Raw genomic sequence first — 26,781 nt, 5'->3', positions numbered from 1 at the left:
GGTCAATCTTTTATTGTGATGTCAAATTCCTGCAATAAAATCAACCATCTTGTTACTCTACCATTTGTAACAGGTTTATTTGCTAAGTATTTTATGGCAGAGTGATCTGTATATAAAACAACAGGATATCCAGTGATATAATGCCTAAATTTATTTACAGCATGTATTATAGCTAAAAACTCTTTTTCAGTTACGGTATAGTTTAGCTCAGCATGAGACAAATTATTGCTAATATAATAGATTGCATATGGTTTTTTTTCTTCTTCCTACCCAAGGACTGCTCCAATAGCTATGTTTGAGGCATCCGATTGAATTTGAAATGGAAGGTCCAAATTTGGGCCTCTGAGCAATGGGGCTGTTGACACAAGATTTTTCAGATCCTCAAAAGCACGGTCACATTTATCTGTCCAAATAAAATCAAAATTCCCTATCAGTGTGTATAGAGGTGCAGCTATTTGAGAAAAATGCTCTATAAATCTCCTATAATAACCAGAAAATCCTAGAAAACTGCGTACCTCTGTCTATGTGGTAGGAGTAGGTATTAACAAAATTATTTGAATTATGGCTGGATCTACTTGTATTCCAGCTGCTAAGATATAATGACCTAGGATGAGCCCTTTGGTCATCATCGTATAGAACTTTTTATGGCTCAAGTAGAGCCCAGTGGCAATACATCGTTGCAGCACCTTTTCTAATGTGTCTAGTGTTGGCTCAAAATCATCTCCATATGGTGTGAAATCATCCATGTATACTTCGAGCCCTTCATTTATTAAATTTGAAAAGATGCTGAGGATGGCCCGCTGAAATGTGGTAGGGGCATTGCATAGGCCAAAGGGTAGGACTCTGTAAGAAAATGTTCCCCAAGGACAGGTAAAAGTAGTTTTTTCCTGGTCTTCAGAGGCAATCTGAATCTGATTGTATCCACTGAAGCCATCCAAGAAAGAAAAGAATTTCTTTCCTGCTAATGTGTCTAATACCTAATCAATGAATGGAAGGGGAAAGTGGTCTTCCTGGGTTGCTTTTTTTAATTCTTTGTAATCTACACAAATCCTCCATTTTCCATTCTTCTTTAGCACCACTACTAGTGGAGAGACCCACTTGCTATCGGAGATTGGATAAATAAAGTTTACATCTTAAAGTTCTTGTAATTCAACTTTCACAATATCTTTTAGGTGAGGGTTGAGTCTCTGCTGGGGTTGGTGAATGGGTCTAACATCCTATTCTGTATAAATCTGGGGATCAATTCCCTTCATGTCCAGATAATCCCATGCACAAGCTTCCTTATATTTTCTCAATAGTTGGACCAGCTTCTCTTCTTGTTCAGGAGTCAAGTTTTTGTTAATGTTCAAGGTTTTTCCTAGCTCAATCTCTATAGTTTTGTTGTTTGAAACAAAGGTAGTGGGTATTGATTGATCATGAGTGTCTTTGAGGGGATCTTCTTCTAGTTCATTGTCAAATTCTGCCTCTATCATGTGACATTGTACATGGGATCTGGATTCGAATTGGTTAATGAAGTTGTTAATAATGTCATCCTTTGTTTGGTCTTTAAAATCGAGGGCATCTTCTATGGTTAATGGGGACCTAATATTTTCTGTGAGGTATGATACAAGTTGTTTGTTAGTTTTCATTATTGTTAAACTTGGCTGGGCTGGATGGTATATAGCTAGATTTTTGATATTAGTCCCTCTAGTTATAGTCATATTGCCTTGTCAGCAGCCAATGTAAGCATCAGCAGTCACGAGCTAAGGTCTACCTAAGATTAAAGGGTGTCCATCAAGTCGGTTTTTGGGGTTGATTATCAAAAAGTTGGCAGGGTATTCCCAGGAATCTACAGATACCATTACATAGTGTAGTGTACCTTCTGACCTAACTACCGATCGGTCAGCCAGTTCCAATAAGGTGGAGGTTGGTTCCACTGATGTAATGCCAAGTTTTTGACAAGTGGTGTTTGTTAAAATATTAATTGCAGCCCCTAAATCAACCAGGGAATTTGAAAAGGTTTGTCCATTGATTTGCACCGTCACTATAGGATTCCCTGGGTCTTCATATTTGACAGGTGCTTCTCTTCTTGATAATAGATCAGATAGGGTGCCAACTACTTGAACGGTTGGGTTAGTTGTTATTCTCCTCTTTGGCTTTCTTATACATAACTCTTTGATGGTTTTTGCATATATTGGGATATCTTGGATAGTTTGTAGGAGTGGGATTTTTATACACAAATTTCTTAGTTCTCCCAAAATATCAAAGTCAGGATGTTCTATAGGGTGTGGTATGATTAATTGTTCTAGGAATGGGGGAGAAGATGTGGTTGCCTGGTCATGAGTTTGTTGTCTGACCACATCCTCTTCTTGTAGTGATTGTTCTACGGGTAACTGATTTTTAACTTGAGCATTTTTATCCCCGGCAATGGCGCCAAAATGTTGAGTGACAAAAAGGTGTCTTTTAACCCTTATTTACCGTACATTAATTATCAATCCAGGCATGATTTTTTATCTCAAGAGTGTACTCAGTCTGAGGCAGTCACTTGTTCAAGAGTAATGTTTGTAGTATAGTGCTTGCAAAAGTAAATGAATTCTGGAAACAAACTCTAATTGTAATGGCAAGAAACTTAAATGCTCTGTAACTAAATCATTCACTCAAGAAACTACAGCAATCATCAGTCAAGGATGCAGTAATGATAACTCTTTCCCCTGTAAACTGATGTAAATGAAAATCAATTACAGGCAAGATCTCCAATCTGAGAACTTAGACAACAGTAGTCAATGTTCGTTACAATTGTAGATCTGTTTATCCACACTAAAGCAAATACTGGAAATAACAATTCGATTAGCAGAAAAGGAACAACAACTAAATCTATTGAAAAGGTCGAACAGCAAAGCTTAATCTACATAAATGAATTGAGCAGCAATCTTAACCGAAATGAGTTGAACAACAATCTAAGAAAGGAACAGCAAACCGAATTAAGTGTAACCACACAGCGGATATAGAGTAATTGAATTAGTAATCTTATTCTAGTGTAAAGGAATGGAAATTGCAGTTATAATGGAACAGTAGTCAAATGAACAACAATCACCACTGTAAGTGAACTGTAGTTAAATGAACTGCAATCGAAACTGTAAATGAACAACAGAATTCGAATTAGACAGTACAATATTGTTTCAGAATGAACAACATAATATTTTCGGTTGTGAATAATAATCTTGCTATCCAATTACGATTTCGATATAACAGAGCAATTCAGTGAAATGTTTAGAAACAAAATATTACTGAGTAAAGAGAATTAAAGAAATGCAAAGTAAATCAAACCACACACGATTGTAATCGCAAAATAATGATACAAGAAGCAAGTGGATCCACTAGGGCCGGGCCCTTAGCCACCAGGGAAGCACTGCTGCATTTACTCTAGGATTAGATAATGGAACAACAACTGAGTTATATATTAATCATAAATGGCAAAGTTACAATTATCGCTCTTCAAAGAGAGTCGATGATCAAAGTTAAGATTACAACAGTAAGTTCTACAAATTGACAATAATATCCGCCCCCTGGGCTACCAGCGCTGTCCCTTTTTATAATGGCTAGGCGGAAGTATCAAGAGTACCAATAAGCCTTGAAACAACGATCCCTTAGGATCAAAGGATCCTGAGGGATTTGCTATATCTTTGATCTCCAGTTATCATTTTGTCTTCTTGCACTGATGCCATGTTTCCTCTTCCTTTTCCTAGATCATGCGCTCCGATCTTGATCTCCTCGTCTGGATACGGCTTCCTGTCAAAGGGACAACAGTTGCTTCTGCTTTGTCTTTTCCTCCTAAATAGTGATTTTCCATTTTCTTCACTTTCTGTATAGAAAAAGACAATAATTAGTCATTTTTCATCAATCACAAATCTCCTTAATTCTATCATAATTCTTTAACATATTACCATCTTAGAATGTAAAGAAGTTATGATTCAAAGGAAAAGATAAAGAAATAATTGGTAAATACATTTCTTTTCCAATGCTCAACACAAAGCACCTTGCTCGCAATCTCCCTTCCCATTCCAGAATGGATTGAAGAGGCTCGTAAGGAATGGTTTTCACATCCTTTGCTCTCCCAACTCATTAATAAATTGCAGGTGGATCCAAATTCCACAGCGGGCTACTCTTCGCAGGATGAGATTCTTTGCTACAAGGACACAGTCGTGATATCACCAACATACACCCTCAAAAGTTGCATTTTGGCGGAGTTTCACTCATCTCCCACTGCAGGCCATTCAGGATTTCAAAAGACTTATGCTCGCACTCGACATTCATTCTTTTGGACAGGTATGGAAAAGGACATTCTTATTTTTGTAGTTGAGTGTGACGTATGTCAGTGCCACAAAGGAGAAACAATCAAATCCCCAGGCACATTACAGCCATTTCCCATCCCGACCTCAATCTGGATAGAGGTTTCTATGGACTTCATTACGGGCCTTCCGAAGTTAGGCAACAAGTCAGTCATCATGGTGGTTGTGGACAGACTTTCTAAGTATGCTCATTTTTGCACCCTACCCCACCCTTTTACACTAGATTTGGTGGCTCAATCTTTCATGGACCAGATCTTCAAATTGCATGGCATGCCCACTTCCATTGTGTCTAACCGTGACCCGAACCTCACCAGTAACGTTTGGCAGGAATTCTTCAGGCTACAAGGTTACCCAACTACAACTCAGTACTTCCTATCATCCCCAAACTGATGGTCAAACTGAAGCAGTCAACAAATGTCTGGAGACCTACCTTAGGTGTTTCGCTTCAGAAAAGAACCATCTATGGGTACAATGGTTACCTCTAGCCGAATGGTGGTACAACACTAACTATCATGCCACCACCAAAATGACTCCATATGAAGTAATTTATGGTCAGCTCCCCCCTTCACCTACTTCTTATATGCAGGGATGCTCGAAGGTACAAGCAGTGGATCAAATCCTACAGAACTGCACAACCATGCTGGCCCACCTCGGAGAGAATATCCATCAAGCTCAAAACTACATGAAGCAACAGGAAGATCAACATCATTCAGAACGCAAATTTCAAGAAGGGGATCAGGTATTTTTGAGGCTACAACCATATAAGCAAACATCAATCAAAGACAAGGGTTGTCAGAAATTATCTCCAAAATTCTATGGATCGTATCAAGTACTTCAGTGCATCGGAGAAGTAGCCTACAAGCTAGCTTTACCACCCACTGCAAAAATCCATCCAGTCTTCCATGTCTCATGCCTCAAGAAAGTGATTGGGAACCATTTCCGAATTCAATTGGACGAAGAAGGTTCAATCTGGCTCCAACTTGAATAGGTTCTTGGCACGCGAGAATGGCACCTACGCGACCGCACGATCAAGGAAGTCCTCGTCAAGTGGAAAGACACCTCTCCAGAAGATGTGACATGGGAACCAGTCATTGTTCTTTAGCAATTTCCGCAGCTTCAGCCTTGAGGACAAGGCTATTTTTATGGGGGAGAGCATGTTAGGGTCCAACCCTAACCCCCTTATTTATCTAATAGGGACGAGTCATAGTTATAGTTAAGTAAAGAGTCAATAAAGCCCATATTAATAATTGTAAGTGGTTGACCTGCATTTAAAGAAGGGACCACAGTTATTTGCAAATGGGCCATGGTATTAGATAGATTGTATTAATAAGAACCATGGTACTGACCCATGGTATTGCAAGTATGAATCCCATATAAAGGATCAAGACTCCCCTCAAGGAGCATCATGTCTTAAATTGTAATTGAGCCCAGTTCTATTGGAGGTTGCCCCCTTGAAGAGGAAAGTGAACATTGCTTTCCTTTCTAAATAATAAAATACATGCTGTTATTTCTTATTGTTCTGTGTTCTGGGTATATTTCTTCGCATATTTGGTATTCTGGTATCTTCTCGCAGGTCAAGAGCATAAGAATCTGACTATGTGGTGGAGGAATGAGTCTTATTGTAGATCGATATTGGCAGTGACAAGGGCTTTTGGAATGGGAGGCATGGCTAATAAAACTATGATAGCCACAGATGCGATATTTTATTAAACTACATTTTATAATGATGGTGGGTCCAAGAGGATAGGACCAGAGTGCTAGCCTTTGGAATTTGCGATTGCACGGACACGGGGATTTATGAACTGGCATGTATAATCCTGGCAGGTCCGGCCTTATCGTAAATCGTAATCGCAAAAGGGGTGAAGGTTGGGATTTAAGTCTGCGGATATTGCGATCTGTGGACATGATGGCTTATAGAATTGCGTTAACACCGCCATTGGGTCCATTCTTAAAATCGCAATCGCAATGAAGTTAGTGGAGGGGTCTTGCTTATAGTGCTGTGTTATTTGCGATGCAAGGAGGATAGGTTTTAGCTCTGATAGTTGGATTTTGGAAAACTTTCAAATAAAATTCCCATTTTTTCATTTTATTTTTATTTTTATTTTAACAACCCATATGTGATTAATACTTAAGGTTTTTAAAGCCTAATTATAATCTTGGTCTCAGGGGCTATTAAAAATTGGCTTTTCTAAATAAAAATTGTTTTATTCAAAACAAAAAAATGTTTTTTTATTTTTTTGTGTGTTTTAAAACTTAAAAAAGGTCTTCTATTTTTAAATAATTAATTTCATAGGAAATTATTATATAAAAATTGGGGGTTTTTGAACAGTGCAACAGGGCCTCAAAACAGCTCTGGAAATTTAGGACCCGAAAAACTACCAAAAATAGTAAATTGTGCTACAATTAAGGAAACTAAAAAAATGAAAGAAACAATGATGGGGGTCCAAGTGGAATGGATGTGTTTCCACCAATATCCACCTGGATCATTCCTTCCCCCTTAGGAAGCAATGGTCCCCATTACGTTCAGTTCCTCCATGAGATGAGGAAACTTCTGCTGAACTTGGTCCCTGGTGAACCACCTGCCCTGGTGAAGTAGTTGGCCTACTTTGACAACTCGATATAGTTGGATCCTTTGTTTTCGGGTGTTCTTGATCTTTGTGTCCATGATCCGATCAATTGTGACTTATTCCATGCAGTCTGGATTTAACTCTATAGGTGTGAGTTGTTCTGCAATGTCTGATGTGTCTAGCAATGGTGGGAAGTATGGTCGAAGGCGGTCCACATCAAACACTGGGAGCAAGCCATGGAGTGGGGGAATGATGATATAAAATGCATTGTCTTCCATAGCCTTGGTAATGGTGTAAGGACCATATTGGAGTGGTCTAAGTTTCCGATAGGCTCCAGTAAGGTGTTCCTTCTGCAAATGCAACCAGACTTTGTCACCCACCCAAAACTTGTGTCCCACCCGGTGTTGATCATGTCACTGCTCATACTTGGCATTTGATTTCTCCAAAATTTCATGGACCTACTGGAGGATGTGTTGGATGTGCTCGATGAATTTGTTTGCCTTGTCAGCTTTGGACTAGACATGAGACGAATCTACCTAAGTAGCTGCAAATGGTATGGCCACATCAATGGGATTTAGTGGCTGGAATCCCAAGCCACCTAAAAAGGGATGTGGACAGTTAAGCTATGGAGAGCCCGGTTATAGCTATGTTGGACATAGGTGAGTCTCTCGTCCCATGTGTGTGAATGCTTTGAGTTGTACATGCACATAATGTGTATGATCATCATGTTGACGACCTTTGTCTAGCCATCAGTTTGGGGATGGAAAGCTATGGACTAAGTGAGCTTGGTGTCCAACATCGACCAGAGACTTGACCAAAATGTACCGAGGAACATGTTGTCCCGATCTGAGATGATAGACTATGGGATCTCAAAGTGTACCCACACTCATTCAAATAAGAGTTTATCAGTGGCTTCTGTTGTGATATTCTTCTTGCAGGTCGCCATCATGGCGAGCTTCGAGAATCTGCCGACGACCATAAAAACATAGTCGTTGCCATGCTTAGTAGAAGGAAGCCTTGACATGTAATCCATGGAGATGGTTTCCCAAGGTCGACTAGGGGTAGGCACCAGAGTATAGAGGCCTTGCTTCTTGATGGTAAATTTAGTAATGGTGTAGGTAGTGTGAGATCTAATATACTTCTTGACATCCTGCAGAAGATTCGGCCAATAGAAATACTTTTGTAGTACTGCCACTATTTTCATGACCTCTAAATGCCCAATGACCTTATTGTAGTGTACTTCCAAAATCATCTTGGCACGCTCGCTTGAAGGAACACAAAGGTGTCCCAGGTGGCATAAGGGTGCATCCTAGAGGTGAAAATATGGAACTTGCTGACCCTCCAAGAGCGTCTGGTATGTGTGGCTGAATTCTGGGTCGCTTTTGTAGAGAAGTGGCCAATCAGAAGTCTTGTACCCACAAGAGTTGAGCACAATGGTTAATGCCATGATCGGTGGTCGATTGATGTAGTCTAGAACATTATTGGTGCTGCCCTTCTTGTACTTGATATTCAAATGGAACTGTTGAAGGTATGTGGGCTACTTCTGATGGCAATCATTCTACAACTTCCCTTGCATCTGTATGAACTATAGGGGTTGGTGGTCTATGTGTATTACTGTTTCCTTCCCCAAAATGTAATGCTTCCATTCTCAGCAGGCCTACACAATGGAATACATCTCTTTGTGATAAGTGGGATACTTATGGACTATGTATGAAAGTGTCTCACTATGATATGCTACTAGATGCCACTTTTGAGTAAGGACATCCCCAATAACATAGTCAAAGGCATCTGTCTTGATCTCAAATGTTTGTTGCAAGTCTAGTAATGTGAACATGGTGCAAAGAAGAGGTGATGTTTCAACTCTGCGAACACCTTCTGTTGAGATTTAGACCAAAAGAATTTTTCTTTCGCTCTTCCCTTGGTGACTTGACTCAAGGGCCAAGTGATATGAGAGAACCCCAACATGAACCTGTGGTATAAATTGGCAAGACCCAAAAATATGCGGAGCTCTATCAAAGTGGTTGGGGCTGGCCAATCCCGAATGACTTGGATCCTGGCTGGATTCACATGCACCCCCTCTGTTCATCAATAATGTATCCCAAATACTGAACTTGGGTCATGCCAAAAGTGCATTTCTCCAAATTGGCACAAAGCTTATGTTTCCACAGTGTTTGGAGAACCTGAAGGATGTGGTGGAGGTGCTCTTCCCAACTCTAGCTAAAGATCAGGATGTCATCCAAGTATACCACTACAAATGAGTTGGTGAATGTCCGCAAGATGTCATCCATCAACCTCATGAAGGTTGCAAGAGCATTCGTCAACTCGAAAGGCATAACCAACCATTCAAAAAGTCCCTCCTTCGCTTTGAAGGTAGTCTTCCACACATCAGAGGGTTCAATTGGTACCTAGTGATATCTGGACTTCAAGTGATCTTACTGAAATATTCCCCCCTTGAGTTGGTCTAGAAGGTCATAAATCTGTGGAATCAGGTACCTATTCCAGACAGTGATCTTGTTCAGCAGCCAATAGTCAATACAGAGTCTCTATGTCCCATCCTTCTTCTGTATCAACATGATCGAGCTCCCATAGGGTGATGAACTCGGCCAGATGTGACCTTTCTACAGCAGCTCCTGAATTCACCTCTTGATTTCGTCATTCTCCATAACAGAGCGCCAATGGATTGGTCCATTGGGAAATGACGCACCTAGGGTCAGATCGATGGAGTGCTTGACCTAACAGTGTAGAGGCACCCCTGTGGGGGAGGTGAAGATGTCCTCATACTCCTCCATGACCTTGTCCATTTGTTATTGTCATGCGGAGGGGCCCTATATGGAGGTCATGGCCATCGTCTTCTTCTTTCCCTGAGGGCATATCATCAGGAATTATTTTTTCCCAGTTTTGGAAATGAGCTTACTACATTGTTCTACAGTAATCAAAGAGATGGTGGTAGGTGGTGCTACCTCCATTATCTTGTACAACTTATTTCCCAAGGAAATAATAAAAATGCGAATCCTTGACTCATACACAACATGTCGCTTCCAAAAGTATGGTTGGCCTAATAATACATCACAAACATCAAGAGGATCAATGTCACATAATACCTCATCCATGAAGGGCTTGATGCTGTATGGAAGCAGCACTGTTGGCTGACGCGAAGATCATGTCCTTGGTGAAGCCACTCGGTGGTGTATGGTTGTAGATGTGATGTGGTCATTAATCCCAACCACTTCATGGCCTATACTGAAATGAGGTTCTTTTGGCTCTCACTGTCGACAATGTGTTGAAATGCGGCAATAAGAATATTGCAATTTTAATTTGTCCTTGAATTAAAATTGAGAATTCAAATTCAAATTTAGTATCACCAGCTGCTTGAAAAATAATTAATTAATTCATTATGGATTAATTAGTTGGAGAAATTCAAGTTAAAAGTCTTTTTGAAGTCATGAAACAATTATCCCTTAAATTAAGGATATTATCCCTTAATTAGGGGGATAAGGTTGAGTTGTATTTGAGTTGTAATTAGTTAGCTCAGTTTACTAAGTTAAGTCCAGTTAGATTAGTTCCAAACTGTTTGAGGAACTAATTGTGAGTTCAATCAGTTAATGCATGCATGCATCCAACTAGTTACTCCAAATAACTGAATATTCTCTCATCATTAACTCATGCATGTCTATTCTAAGAAAGACCCAGTTGAGATTAAAGATAGGGATATTGTACTATCAGTTGCATAAGTTTTCCTATAAGGAAAACTCATGCATTCAGAAGGAATTCATTCCTTGAGGATTGTGCAGTTTTACAGTGTGTGAGATCAGTGTGAGTGATCAGTGTTACACATTGTAACAGTAGGATCACCCATGAAAAACTGCGCTAGGAAATAGGAGCTTGGAGGGAAGTGTGGAGGACTTATAAGAAGTCTATTTTACCTGTGAGCATCTATGAGGATTGTCTTGAGAGCTGGCTAGTTGTGAGAGATAAATCTTTGTGTAATTCTGAGATATTTCTGACTTGTATGATAATATAGATAGTGGGGTTTTTAGCTGAGGCTTTCCCCTAATTATTCTTCTGTGCTTCATGTGCATTGATTCTTCTTGTGGTTATATGTGTTCATCTTGATCTTCCTCAAATCTATTAAGCTTCAACAAGTTTGATTGTAGAAGTAGATTAAAATATTTTACTTTATGCAGGGATTCAATTAAAGAATTTAGGCTTCTGTGATCCATATCAATTTTGAGAAGAATCTTCGGCGAAAATCACATAGAGATATTTTTGTCGACACGTTTTGAACCAATCAGTGTGGTTCGTCATCAGGACAAGTTGAATGAGCAGATCTTTCTATGCATTATAAATAGATCGGGCAGAATATCCAATGACCAAATTTCTGGAAATTTGGTCATTGGATATTCTTCCCGATCTATTTATAATGCATAGCAATATCTGCTCATTCAACTTGTCCTGACAATGAACCACACTGATTGGTTCGAAACGCGTCGAAAAAAATATCTCTATGTGATTTTCACCGAAGATTCTTCTCAAAGTATTTTACTTTAGTTATATTGCATTATCAGGTTAATATATAGTCAAAATTTCTACATGGTATCAAAGAAAAGGTTATCAGAGCTATGAACAATATACTAAGAAGAGAATTCAAAGTTTGAAGTTTGGGGTTGCAGGTGAAAATCGAATTCATCTCATACTTCAGGTTGGTCAATGGCATTCTATGGCTTGAAACTCGAGTATGCCCTGGAAGGCAGCTCGAATTACATAGCATGGAAAGATAGAATGGAAGCTGTATTAGAAGACAATGGCTTGAAGGATTTCATTGATCAAGAAATCCCAAAGCCAGCTACAGCTAATGCACAAGAGTTACCTGAGTGGAATAAGTATGTAGCGAAGGCGAGATGGATCATCCTGGAGGGAGTTCAAGACCATATTGTCTCGAGTCTCCATGGGAAGGATACTCCATCTTCAATGTGGAAGACATTGAAGGACCTCTACCAGAACAGTAGCGACCAGAGGAAATTGGCACTCAAGGATAAGCTTTGGAAAATCAAGATGGAGAATGGCAATACTATTTCCACATATCTTAACAAGCTCACCACCTGCAGAGATGAGCTTGGTAGTGTGGTAATAACTATTACCGATGATGATATGGTGAGCCTCGCTCTCCTCGACCTCCCAGAGAGCTGGAATAGCTACTAGGACTTTGTGAATGGAAGGGAGAAACTGCCAAATTTGGAACGACTGTGGTCGGATCTGATGCAAGAGGAGATCAGGAGGAGCACACGTGGTTCTTCATTAAAGAATGATGATGAAGAAAATATGGCCTGAGCAAGTAAGGCAAGGAAAGGGAAAGGGAAGGCTTCCCATTCCAAATCGAATTCTTCTCATGGAGGGAAGAAGGTTGACAAGTCTAAAGTGAGATGCTTTAATTGTCATGAGGTGGGACATTATGCAACTAATTTCCCATCAAAGAAGTTCAAGAAGGGATCCTCGAAAGGATCGGAAGGTGAGGCATTAGCCTCTCCGTTCGAAATGGACTTTACCCTCATTGAATGCATGGTGTCATCGATGGTGGGTTTTGTTTGGTATCTTGATAGTGGAGCCTCATTCCACATGACTGGCGATAAAAGTTTATTTAGTACCTTGGAAGAGAAAGACCTCAAGATGTGCATAGAGATGGGTGACGACAGAAAGTATTGTGTTTCAAGAGAAGGCACGGTCGCTTTTCAGAGGGAGCGTGGAGTTCCTCTCACCTTGACATATGTGAAGTATGTGCCTGGACTAAACAAGAACTTGGTATCGGTCATGACGTTGGAGGAAAAAGGCTATGAAATTGTCTTCAGTAAGGGAAAGGTGTTCCTAAGACACATAGTCATGGGACAGACCAAGAGGATTGGGATTCGGGTGAAGAATCTCTATAAACTAGAGGTAGATGATTGTGCAACGTTGAGTTCGAAAGCAGAATTGGTGCAAAGCCAAGACATTAGAAAGTTGTGGCACAAGCGTTTGGGCCATTTGAATCATGGGGCCTTGAAGATAATGCAACTGATCTCTACAGGACTTCCCAAAGGTAAACTTGAAAAGGTTGACACATGCAAATGTTGTACCTTGGGAAAGTACACCAAGTCTTTCTTTCATGATCGAGACAGTCAAGAATAAGCGATCTTAGAGCGAGTTCATACTGATTTGTGTGGACCATTCTCGACGGCATCCACAACAAAGCAAAGGTATTATGTGATTTTCATTGATGATAAATGTTGGAGTTATTTCATGTAGAAGAAGGACCAAACCTTCTCAAAGTTTTGTGAGTTCAAAGCTTTGGTCGAGAAAGAGTCAGGGAAGAAGATCAAGGCCTTGAGAAGCGATAACAGTGGAGAATATGTCTCTCAAGAGTTTAAGGACTTCTATGCAGCAGAAGGAATTAAACGAGAGCTGATGGCACCTCATAACCCACAGCAGAATGGGGTGGCCGAGAGGAAGAATAGAACGATTGTAGGGGTATCACGGGCGATGCTTCATGACCAAGGCCTACCACTTCATTTGTGGGTTGAGGCATGCAACACAACGGTCTATTTGCAGAATAGAAGTCTGCATCGCATACTTTGGATGAAGACACCAGAGAAAGCTTTCTCTAGTAAGAGACCAGATGTGGGTCACTTAAGGATCTTTGGCTCATCAGTGTATTGCCATGTGACAAAGGATGCACGGAATAAGCTTGAGCCAACATTAGAGTTGGGGATACTTGTGGGGTACACTGATACACCCCACAACTATCAGGTGTATCTGCCTACCAATCGGAGGACAATGATTCGCAGAGATCTCAAGTTTGATGAGTAGAAGGCCATGCAAGTTTCCCTTGAGAGGGAGCTCCAACTACAGGCTATGGAGGAACTGTTGGTTTCTAAGGAGGAGGAGCCTGAAACTGATGCAGAGCAGCCTCATGTAGAGGATCGAAGAGTGGAGACATATACTCAAGCAGAGTCTTCCAGAGATGGATGGAAGTGCACAAGGGAAGCTGACAAATTGTTGTCAGATGCGAGAGAGAATGTGGGAGAACCATCTTCTTAGCGCAGAAAGAGGAGGTCACCTGAGAGGTACACTGGACACATGGACCTTGTTGGGGAATGTGTTGAGACCAAGCCATCTTCCTTTGAGGAAGCAGTGCAGCAGCGGATTTGGGTTGATGCTATAGTGGAGAAGTATGACTCCATAGTTCATAACAGTGTTTGGGACGTGGTTCCAAGATCAGAGAACAAGTTAGTTGTGAGTTCCGTTGGCTTTATAAGGTAAAGCAAGCTGTTGATGGTAGTGTAGAGAAACATAAGGCAAGATTTGTTGCCCATGGTTTTTCACAGGTTGAGGGGATTGACTATGATGAGACTTTTTATCCTGTTGCAAGGTACTCATCTATTAGATTGATGTTGGAACTATCAGCACAGATGGGTTGGAAGATCCATCAGATGGATGTGAAGACTGTATTCCTCAATGGCAATATTGAGGAAGAGGTGTACATAGAGCAGTCGGAAGGTTTTGAGACCTTCGATCATGATTTGCATGTGTGCCGACCCAAGAGAGCTTTGTATGGGCTGAAGCAAGCACCTCGTGCTTGGTACACCAAGATAGACAACTACTTCATCGGGTTGGGCTTCACAAAGAGTGAAGCAAATGTGAACCTGTACCACATCATGGTGAAAGGTAAGCAGTTGATCATTGTACTTTATGTTGATGATCTCATACTGACAGGTGATGATCAGTTGATCATGTCTTGCAAGGAGGACCTTGCAATAGAATTTGAGATGAAAGACATGGGCCTTATGCATTACTTCCTTGGCATGGAAGTGTGGCAGAAGGATGGGGAGTTGTTTGTGTCTCAGGGTAAGCATTCCAATGAGATACTCAGGAGATTCCACATGGAGAAGTGTAAGCCCATGCAGAATCCTCTAGCAGGTAACTGGAGGAAGGAGGATGCTACTTTAGGAGAAGTAGTAGAGGCTACTATGTACAAGCAGTTTGTGGGTTCACTGATGTACTTAGTGAACACTCAACCAGATTTGTGCTATGCGGTGAACCAGTTGTGTCAAGCAATGGTTCAACCTACCAAGATGTTTTGGAAAGTGGCAAAGCATGTATTGAGATAACTCAGAGACATATCCCAGTATGGATTATGGTACAAACAGACAGAGAGAGTGAAGCTATAGGGCTTCACTGATGTAGATTGGGCAGGGAGTCCATCAAATTGGAAGAGCACATATTTTCAACCTTGGGTCAGCTGTAGTTTCTTGGTACAACAAGAAACAGAGGTCAGTTGCACTCAACTCGGCAGAGGCTGCATACATGGCTGCAAGTAAGGTAGCATGTGAGGCCATCTGGATGTGAAAATTTCTAGTTGGTTTGTTTGATCAGAGGATGGATCCAACTGTGATCTATAGTGATAATTAGAGTTGTATCAAACTCTCTGATGATACAGTATTTCATGATAGGTCCAAGTACATCGATATCCGATATTATCATCTCAGAGACTGTGTAGCGAGGAGGATCATGTTGCTGCAGTATATTTTGATAAAGGAGCAAGATGTTGACATTTTGACAAAGGCATTGACAAAGTGTAAATTCGAGTTCCATAGAGACAAGATCGGGGTGGCAGATAATCCCATTCTTGTTGAGAGGGAGTGTTGAAATGTGGCAAAAAGAATATTCCAATTTTAATTTGTCCTTGAATTAAAGTTGTGGATTAAAATTCGAATTTAGTCTCACCAGCTACTTGAAAAATAATTATTTCATTCATTATGGATTAATTAGTTGGAGAAATTCAAGTTAGAAGTCTTTCTGAAGTCATGCAACAATTATCCTTTAAATTAAGGAGATTATCCCTTAATTAAGGAGATAAGGTTGAGTTGTCATTAGTTAGCTCAGTTTACTAAGTTAAGTTTAGTTAGATTAGTTCCAAACTATTTGAGGAACTAATTGTGAGTTCAGTCAGTTAATGCATGCATGCATCCAACTAGTGTACTCTAGATAACTGAAGATTCTCTCATCATTAACTCATGCATGCAGAAGGAATTCATTCCTTGAGGATTGCGCAGTTTTACAGGGTGTGAGATCAGTGTGAGTAATCTATATTACACATGGTAACAGTAGGATCACCCAGGAAAAAATATGCTAGGAAATAGGAGCTTGGAGGGTAGTGTGGAGGACTTATGAGAATTCTATTTTGCCTATGAGAATCTGTGAGGATTGTACTGAGCGCTGACTAGCTGTGAGAGTTGAAGCTTTGAGTAATTTTGAGATATTTCCAACTTGTATGATAATATAGATAGTTGGGTTTTTAGTTGAAGCTTTCCCATGAGTATTCTTCTATGTTTCATGTGCATTGATTCTTCTTTTGGTTATTTGTGTTCAACTTGATCTTGCTCAAATCTATTAAGCTTCCGCAAGTTTGATTGTAGAAGTAGATTAAAGTATTTTGCTTTAGTTATATTGCATTATCAGGTTAATCTACAGTCATAATTTCTACACAATGAACTGTAGCGGGGAACCCTTTACTTACATCGGGAGTGGAAGAGGTGCTCCTCCTCCTCTGGATATTTGGGTGTTATAGATCTGACCTGAAAATATATGATAATAGAAATAAACCCAAAAAATAACAAGATTTGAATATAGATAGAAATGCTTCACTTTATTAATCAAAACCCTTAAGGTAGGGAAACACCATACATTCACTCCTTAAGGAAGGAGAACACTCCACAAGCCATATGCCTGTTCATATAATAATCCTTGACATCTCTCAATGGGGAGTCTCTAGCTTCTATATAGGCCTTATACAAACAATACCATGGGTCATTACCATGGTTCCCTCAATACCATTTATCTAATACCATGGGCTTATTACATTATTGCTAACTACTTGTGGTCCCTTACATGATACGGGTTAACCACCTTATTTATTACTATGGCCCATCCCATTATTACATTATTCCCTTGGGTACCTCCCTTTGTACCCCATATTATCCCCCCTAGGTATACTACATTCCACCCCCCTTAACATGTTTCATCCCCAAAACATAAAAAGAACACAAATAATAAGATCTACTCAAAAGAGTAGTCCACTGGTACCATGCACGTGCATCTAGCCATCCTAGAGAAAGGTGAACCCTCGATCTGGCTGGTGCCTCGCTTGCTTGAGATGGAAGTTTACCCTGGTGGCTCTTCTGTGTTGATGTGTAGTAGATGGATCGTCGCCCCTCTCTATTTGTCATGTGGGGGTTGTTGTCCTTGTGGCTAATTCATTGCCATCTTGTTGGTTGTTTTCTTGCAGGGTGATGTGGGTGGTGATATGCTGAAGTTTTAACCATCTGTGTATCTTTATTTAATTCACCACCTAATGGAGCCTGATTGGTATCTGGTACATGTTGTGGTGTCTGTTGTTGTTTCTTATCTTCCAATATTACTTCAACCACTGAGTCCTCATCCGATGTATCAGTACCTGTAACATTTTTTGCTTCAGCCTGCTTGGACCCTACCTGTTTTTCTAGTACCTGGTTTGATGTTTGTGTTTGGTTGGTTCATCGACCATCAAGGGCTCATCATCTGATGTGTCAGTCCCTGGAACATCTTCTGCTTCAGCTTTCTCGGACTCTACCTGTTTATTGATGGAAATATCCTGTAATGTAATTTTCTTCTTTTTATACTAGAGCTTTAGGAATTTCTTCTGCACATTAATATTGATAGTACCCACTAATTGCATCCAAGGGTATCCCAAAACAACATCCATATTAGCCATATCTAAAGCATAAAAATCAGAATGCAATACATACTTGTCCATAGAAATCTTCAAATCTTTATAAACTTGCACCTCCTCATTAGTAACCTGTGTGTGCTCCATTTGTTTTGCTGGAACTTGCAATTTTTTTGCCAAATTGACATTTATAAGATTTTTCTTGCAACTAGGATTTATAGACACAATGATCTTCTCCTTTTGAATATATCGATGAACCTGTAATAAACATATACCAATAGAAAATAACACCACATGTTTCTCATTATCTTGTTTTCTAGCATGAGACCATCGGTTTAAAATGAATTTTTCAAATTCTTCATTGGGCAGGTTGGAACACTTCTTCTTGTTAAGTAATTCCCAACATGTGGCCGTCTCAACTTTAAATTGTTCCACTACCCAAAATTTCCAATGTTTTGTCCATCATGACTTTTTTTCTTTTATGTATTCTTCAATAGTAGAACCATTATCTTTTCCTATAAAATATAGAACTGCCATGAAGAGGGTTTTGAAAAAAATTCACTTACTTGGCAAAAATTTGAAATGGCCACAATTTAGTCAATATTGCTCAGAATCCCTATTATAACCTATTTTTTGAAATGGAACAACCATTCTTCTTCTTCCCATGTGATAGAAACCCCGATCTAGGCACTGGAATTTCTGATTTGCACTGCAACTATCCCGTCGTCACAAAAATTTCTGAAAAAAAGAGATGATTTTAAATCAGCGAGATTTCTCTCGTCTGGACTCTGATTCGACTGATTTTTTTTTTAATTGGGTATTTTTTTTTACAAAGAACCCATATCTGCAATTAGATTATGAAAATGTTGCCACGGAACGTACAGATATGATCTGCAAACTCACCACCCCGAAAAATACCTGCAAAACAACTGATTTTTAAATCAGCGATATCTCCCTCATCCGGACTCCGATTCGGCCGATTTGTTTTTTCAAATTGGGTATTTTTTCACAAAAAACCCAGATCTGCAATTAAATTCTGCAAATATTTCCCCACAATGCACAAATCTAATCTGAAAAATCGTTGCCCCAAAAAATGTCTACAACACAGCTGAGTTTTAAATCAGCGATATCTCCCTCATCTAGACTCCGATTCGGCCGATTTCTTTTTTCAAATTGGGTATTTTTTTTGCAAAGAACCTAGATCTGCAATGAAATTCTATAATTTTTTCACTAGAACATACATATCTGATCTACAAACACGCCGCCCCAAAAGGTTCCTGCAAAAAATAAAAATAAAAAATCTCCGCTTTGCCCAAGAAAGTGCTATGATACCACTTGTTATAGATCTGACCTAAAAATATATGATAATAGAAATAAACCCAAGAAATAACAAGATCTGAATATAGATAGAAATGCTTCACTTTATTAATCAAAACCCTTAAGGTAGGGAAACACCATGCATTCACTCCTTAAGGAAGGAGAACACTCCACAAGCCATATGCCTGTTCATACAATAATCCTTGACATCTCTCAATGGGGTGTCTCTAGCCTCTGTATAGGCCTCATACATATAATACCATGGGTCATTACCATGGTTCCCTCAATACCATCTGTCTAATACCATGGGCTTATTACATTATTGCTAACTACTTGTGGTCCCTTACATGATACGGGTTAACCACCTTATTTATTACTATGGCCCATCCCATTATTACATTATTCCCTTGGGTACCTCCCTTTGTACCTCATATTATCCCCCCTAGGTATACTACATTGGGTTCCTCCTTTTGGATATTTGTGGTGGCAATGGTGGCATTGGGCTCTTCATTGATAATATACTTCCCTTTGTCATTCCCCTTGTTGGGTTCTGACTCAGAATCAGAACATGCATCTAATTCAGAAGCCTTCATCTCGGCCACTAGTGACTGCTTGGCCCAACACTCACTTGTGTTGTGAGTGGAGCTCTTATGGAACTCACACCACTTTCACATGTCCTTCTTCGGCTTCGCGGTGTTGTTCTTTTCTTGCGACTTTGGTGGGTTGTTCTGGGCCACCCCGCTTTGGCTTTATCTTTTGTTTTGCAGTTTGGGGGCACCTTTCCCTTGCTTTGGATTCACAAATCAATGTCTCGCTTCTTCTATTTAAGCTTCTTCTTGATCTTAACAAAATATCGGTACGTCGTGCCAAGCGAGGAGATGTGCAAGAACTCCATCTCATCCTGAATGTACCTATGTAGGCAGCCGCGGTACTTGAGTACCAAATGTTTCTCAGAATCCTTGATATCCAAATTCATGCGAAGGGTATGAAAAAAATCAGTAAACTCCAACACATCTTGGTCCCTTCCCGGCCGCAACGTGGTCCACTTTATGTATTTATCTTCATAGCTCCCAACAAGGTAGTACTACTCCTTGATGGCATCCTGGAACGAATTCCAAGTGGGTGCGGTTGAAAAAAGTGAGGGCATACTTTCATCCTTCTCACAGTAGGTTTCCCACTAGTCCTTGACATGAGGAGTAGCTTTGAGAAGATAAAAAATAATCTTTTCCTAACTAGAAAAATCATGAACATAAAAATATCCTTCTTTGAGATTTAACCATATATCTACGATGTATGCATCTATTTGGCCCTCAAATATGGGAATGTCAAAGTTTACTTGTACCTTAAAAGGAGAGGTGCCTCCAGACTGGCTGTTGGATGTGGATGCACCGCTGCTGGGCAACCATTGAAGGATCTGGACAATGTTATCCATCATTGTGTTCCTTTTGTTTCTCAAGGGCCTCCTCGAGAAATATTTTGATAGGATATCCTACTCCCTCATCTTTATTTTCTTCCCCCATGGGTGATCGTCGGGGTTTGCGAGGCTAATCTTCTAAAGGTTCAACAAGATCAAGCTCTAACTCCTTATACCCCGACCTCGTTAGGGACATGCAAAGAAGGATGGAGAAAGAGCAGGCTGCTCTGATACTACTGATCTGAATTTAAACAAGAACACAACAAATTACAGATATAACCATAAACACAGAGATGCAACAAAAACAAAACTTCATTTCATTAATATCAAAGAACTAAAATGCTTACATACAGAATGGCAAAAAACTAGCTCGGGAGATGGTAGCTTATCTTTGAGAAGAGATGTGGCGAATACATGCTTCTAAACTCTATTACAATGCGGCTTGAAGGCCTATTTATTATTCAGAAACAATGGAAAACCTCAAACATCCAAAAACCTAACCCTATGAGATGAAACACCAAACTATGGGCCTCGTTGGGGTAAATTGGTACATCAACTTCTCGGGGTCGTAACTTTGACAAACAATCTCCGTTTGACGTGCACGATTCCTCGTTAGAAATATCTATTCGAGGACTATAATTTCTGACAACGAATGTCGAGTTAAAACCTTGTATTTACCACCAAGTGATTTTCCAAAAAACATCATTTAGGGCCTCAAAAAGACTCTGGAAGTTCAGGACCCGAAAAAATACCAAATATAGTAAACTATGATACAATTAATGAAACTGAAAAATTGAAAGAAACAATGGTGGGGATCCAAGTGGAATAGGCAGGTGGCCACCAATATCCACCTGGATTAATATTTCTTTATTCCCTAATCAACACATATTAATTATGATTATGTCAATGTTTATAGTATAGGGAAAAGGGAGGGGTTCATCAAGGCTTTGGCCATGATAAGTCACATCACAATCTCATGCAGTGGAGTTGTAAAGTGCATCCAATGTCTTCTTCATCAGTTGCGTTAGTGGATGGTTATCTATGTAGGAGATTATATGAAAGCATAGGGGATGTGGATGTATTTTGTAGTCATTTCCATGAATGATGAAGGGCCAGTACATTAAGAAATAGTGAATTTGTACCTATACCATTTGGAAATAACGATTTGCATATTTGAATCTTTCTCATGCTGATGTTGCGGGAGGAAGCATATGAATGTTGTCAGTGGTCTTAATGGAACTTTATGATCTCCTACGAGGAATTGATAGCCATGAGGAAGTTCTGTATTCTCTCTCTGACATAGATATAGGAAGGAATGCTGAAATAATGATTGAGAATGGGAGGAAGGCATCTAAGGAGACTTGGGAAGATGGATCTCCATTGCATTTGATTTCCATATAGCAAAAGGGAAGTCTAGAAACTTTTCGTGTAATACTGATCGATAAGTGGTTTTTACATATGCGTATGTGGAATTATAAGGTGACAATGGGAAAAAATAATAACAACTTATAGAAAATGGGGGATAGGCTAAGAAACAACTCTGGGGGAGTTCTTCTCACACAACAAGAGAAACTCTAGTATAAGTGGAATCTAATTTTCATAGAGGGAAATTTATTTTCTTCATATTTATCCTTGGTTTATCTTAATGTCTATATCATTTGGAATCAAAAGCTTGAGAAGACAATGTCAAGTGAGCATATAGTGACAAGATGGAGCAAGACCTCTATCGATGCAACAAGATAATTAGGGATAATTATATGACCTGCAATGTTATAGCCACAATGGATATGATGAATGAACTTTGGACTATAATGGACTGAATTAAAGATGAAATTTCTCATCTAGAAAACCAAGTGAAAGAAATCAAATAAAAAAGGGATCTAGTGACTCAATGGTTTAAAGACTCAACTAATTGTGTGTGTGATTTCTAAATACATACCTAATTCAAATATAATGTACCTTTCCCAAGAGCCGCTCTCCTTGCTCAAAGAGGAAGATTGTAAATTCTAAATCTAATTAGTATAGAATGTAAATTTTGTGTCTTATTACCAAAAAAAATTGAAAAATTCACAAGTAAAATACATATAAGATATGAAATATTATCTTAAATTTAGTTTTAGATATCACATTGGAGGATAAAGAACTTATAAACTTGAACTCTCAAAATTTAGCTCCTCAAATCTACTTGTACTCTAATATATATATCTGTAATAGAAATATTTTCTATTTTTACAAGGCAAATTTTATTTTCACCATAATTAATGTAGTTAATTTACCATTCCATTATAAAAAAACCTTAACAAACATTTATTTTAAATAGCTGAAAGATTTTTAATAATCCAGCATATAAAATTATATTATTTCCTCTCATACGTTGAAATTTAAATGCACGTTATTGAGATGGATGGTTAGTTAGCATTTATAATAATATATGAAAGTTGATTGAGATGGATGGTTAGTTAGCATTTATAATAATATATGAAAGTTGGTAGTATTAACTGTGCCCACCGAGTTAGTTTTTATCCAGATTGGATAAAAATGGATGAAAGTCTTGTGCCCGTGGCATATATTTTGAATTCAGGTGCACATTGTTTGAAATGGTGAAAAATGGATGAAAGTCCTGCGCCCGTGTCGTATACTTTGAATTCAGGTGCACGTCGTTTGAAATAGTGAAAAATGGATGAAAGTCCTGCGCCCGTGTCGTATACTTTGAATTCAGGTGCACGTTGTTTGAAATGGTGAAAGTCCTAATGATTTGAATGCAGGTCCAGGGCAGCCAGCGTTTCCCTTTTTCATGTATAAAGGGGTGTCGTTTTTCAGGAACATGAAAGACTTATTCATTCGTTCGGAATTCCATGGCGATTCCCTGCGATGTTCAGTCGATTCTGTTTCTTGTTGCTTTCGTAATTTCTCTAATCCTCCCTCGATTGATCGTAGGGAAGAAGAGCACATGGCATAAGAAGCTGCCGCCAGGCCCGTTTGCTTGGCCAATTGTAGGAAACCTCCCTCAGCTAATATTTTCTAGCGACACATACGAGGTATTCGCGAAGAAGGTGCATGAAAGATACGGCCCCATCTTCGCCATATAGATGGGTACCACCCCTTGCATATATATCGCCAGGCGCGAGCTCGCTCACGAGGTGCTCATCCAGAGCGGCCCCGCTTTATCCTACCGCCCGGTCATCACTGGAGCACGCAAAGATTTCAGCAACAACCAGCACAACATCAATACGGCCACCTACGGCCCCTGTGGCGGAGCCTCCGCCGGAATTTGGTGAGCGAAACCCTCAGCTCTTCGGCAATCAAATCCTTCGATGTCGCAAGGAAATGGAGCATCGGGCGGCTACTGGGAAACCTTAGAAACGAAGCAGCGGAAAACGGTGGAGCGGTGAAAGTTGAAGAAGAATTATATTCCGTCATATTCTTCATCATCGTGTATATGCTGTTTGGGAGCAAGCCTGACGAGGAAACGATTAGGAACTTGCAGGACCTTACATGGGAGATCACCAAGAGTGGCCACGTGGGTCCGAGGTACTTGTTACCAGTTCCGAGCATTTTTGAGCGACGCCGCCGGCAAGAGCTGCGGAGATCCGTCGGCGGCAGCGCGACACCATGCTGCCGCTCATACACGGCCGCCGCGGCGCTGCTGGCTGCACGTACGTGGACCCGTTGTTCACTCTGACGTTGGACAACAGCAGGAGACTAGAAGACAACGACATCGTGTCGCTCTGCACGGAATTCATCCATGCCGGCACCGATACCACGGCCACCTCTCTGCAGTGGCTGATGGCGAATCTGGTGATCCGTCAAGACGTTCAGGAAAGATTATACCACGAGATCATCGGCGTCGTGGGGAAGGGGAGACCCGTGGAGTCGGAGGACCTGCAGCATATGCCATTTCTTCACGCCGTTGTGAAGGAGTTGTTGAGGTGTCACCCTCCGGGCCACTTCGTCATGCCCCACGCCATCTCTCAGCCTTGCCAACTTGACGGTTACGACATTCCGACCGAGGCTTGGGTCAACTTCTTCATTACGGCCATTGCTACCGATCTGGGAGCATGGCAGAAGCCATTGGAGTTCAAGCCGGAGCGGTTTGCAGACGAGGGCGCGGAAGTGGATTTGACGGGAACGAAGGAATTAAAGATGATGCTGTTTAGCGCAGGGTGGAGGATTTGCCCCGGTATAGAGTTGGGTCTACTTCATATGCATCTCATCGTGGCAAGGTTAGTGCAGGAATTCAAATGGGAATGTAAGGCAGGGGAGACGGTCGATCTTTCTGAGGTGCAGGAACTGACGAAGGTTCTGAAACATCCTTTGCCTGCCATTATAAAGGAGAGAGCCCGTGATGAACAGGAAATCAGAAAATAATGGTATGACTAGTCTACAAAATATAATAAGAGACATTGCATACAATAATTGAAGGGGCGCCACGCTCATGTGCTGTGAAAACCGGTATGCCAGTGTCACAACCAGAAAAATGTATCTAACTATTACATGTGTTGTGTTCTTCGTATGTGCTGACAACTTTTTGTTCCTCGTATATGTGCTGAGGAGTTTGGTATCTTTTGTGCGTCAGGAATCGATACTGTCTTCAGCCAATCAGAAAATAATGGTACGAGTATTCTACAAAATATAATGACATTGCATACAATAATTGAAGGGGCGCCACGCTCAGGGGCTGTGAAAACCGGTATGCCAGTGTCACAGCCAGAAAAATATATCTAAGTATTACATGTGTTGTGTTCTTCCTATGTGCTGACAACTTTGTGTTCCTCGTATATGTGCTGAGGAGTTTGGTATCTTTTGCACGTTAGGAATCGATATTGTCTTCAAACTGTTGCACAAATTTCTTATGTTTCCCTTTTTTTTCATGTGATTTGTCTCACTTGAGAACTAGGTCTCCAATTTGGAAGCATTTTTGTGCCACTAATCTTGCATCAAAAGAATATTTCGCTATTGGTTCATGTTTGGTGTGTGTGAGTTTAGCTTTCTTTTTTTCTTCTTCTAATTTTAGGATTTGGGAATGTCTTAATTGTAAAGAAGAAGTAGGTATTTCTTCAATAAATTGAACTAGGGCTAGTGAGGGAAGAGCTAAATGTGATGGAGTGATGGCTTTCTTCCCATACACTAGGTTAAATGGATAAGTACCTATAGAGGCCTTCTAAATTATTCTATCAGCCCATAGAGCAAATATTAATGATTTATGCCAATTATGTTGATTTTGGTCAACAATTATTTTGATTATTCTTAAGAGGTTTTTATTAGTGGATTCTACTAAACTGTTTTCCTAAGGATAGTAGTTAGCAGAATATTTAGTGTTAAACCTCTCTTAAGTGAAAACTCAGTCATACTATTACCCGAAAAGTAAGATGCATTATCAAATATAAGTGCAGAAGGTAAACCAAATTTTGTAATGATAAATTGATCAATAAACTCAATAACAACATTAGAATTGACTACCTCTAATGGAATTGCTTCCGCCCACTTAGTTAAATAATATGTAGTAGTCAAAATATACTTATGCTATTTAGAAGAGTGAGGAACGATATCACCTATGATATCCACTCCCCATTGTTCAAAAGGTTGTTCAATGTTGACTGGCTGCAGAGGCAAGACTGGTTTTCGTTGTCTTCAAAACACAATTTGGCATATTTTGCATTTTCTTACGTATGCATGAGTATCTTTGAAGAGAGTGGGCCAATAATATTCTGCATGCAGGATTTTATGCATGGTAGTATCTGCTCCAAAGTGTCCTCCTGCCCATCATGAAGTTCCTGTAAAACCTTTTGGGCTTCAAATTTTTCAAGACATCTTAACAAAATAGAATCATGGTTTCTTCTAAATAACACATTATCAACAATCTCATATTGAATTTCTTTCAATCTTAAAGCTCTTTTTCGTTAATGATTGATTTCAGGAAGAGCATATCCATTTTTCAAATAAAAATCAGATCAACGTATTGGGACTCAATATCAATAAGGCTTACCTCAGATACGTGTTCATTGTTACCTATGTCCTGATCAGCTGGTATGTTGGATGCTCCTGTAAGAAATCTGCAGAAACCTTGTCCTCTAACAATTTTGGCTGGTTTTATTTCAATATCATATTCCTGCAGAGTTGTTACCCAATTTTCTCTCTTTTCTCCTAACTCTTTCTGCATAAGTAATTGTCTCACCACTGGGAATGGGACTATTACTTTCATATGTGTTTTTAAGAGAAAAGTTATAAAATGATTTATAGATTTATAAACAACAAATTCTTTTTTCTCTACCTCTGAGTAATTCAATTCCGCACCTTGAAAATTTGGACTGAAAAATGATATAGGTGTTTTGATTTTTTGATCATTAATTTGTGTTAAGGTAGCAACATAAGATGTTGAAGAAGTGAAAGTATACAAGATGAAATGATCAGAGAAATTTA

The 26,781-nt window shown here is 39.8% G+C and overlaps 1 pseudogene; it reads left to right on the top strand.

The window, feature by feature from the left end:
- Window positions 1–23,206: 23,206 nt before the first annotated feature.
- On the top strand, window positions 23,207–25,493 carry LOC149225484 (cytochrome P450 77A3-like; annotated as a pseudogene).
- The last annotated feature ends 1,288 nt before the right edge of the window (window positions 25,494–26,781 follow it).

The sequence above is a fragment of the Pinus tabuliformis genome, chromosome J, assembly GCF_031772625.1.
Source record: "Pinus tabuliformis cultivar Carrire ecotype Pingquan chromosome J, CPIR1, whole genome shotgun sequence".
Classification (NCBI taxonomy): Eukaryota; Viridiplantae; Streptophyta; class Pinopsida; order Pinales; family Pinaceae; genus Pinus; species Pinus tabuliformis.
The sequence above is the reverse complement of the archived record's forward strand: the minus strand, read 5'-3'. Positions and strand labels throughout refer to the sequence as shown.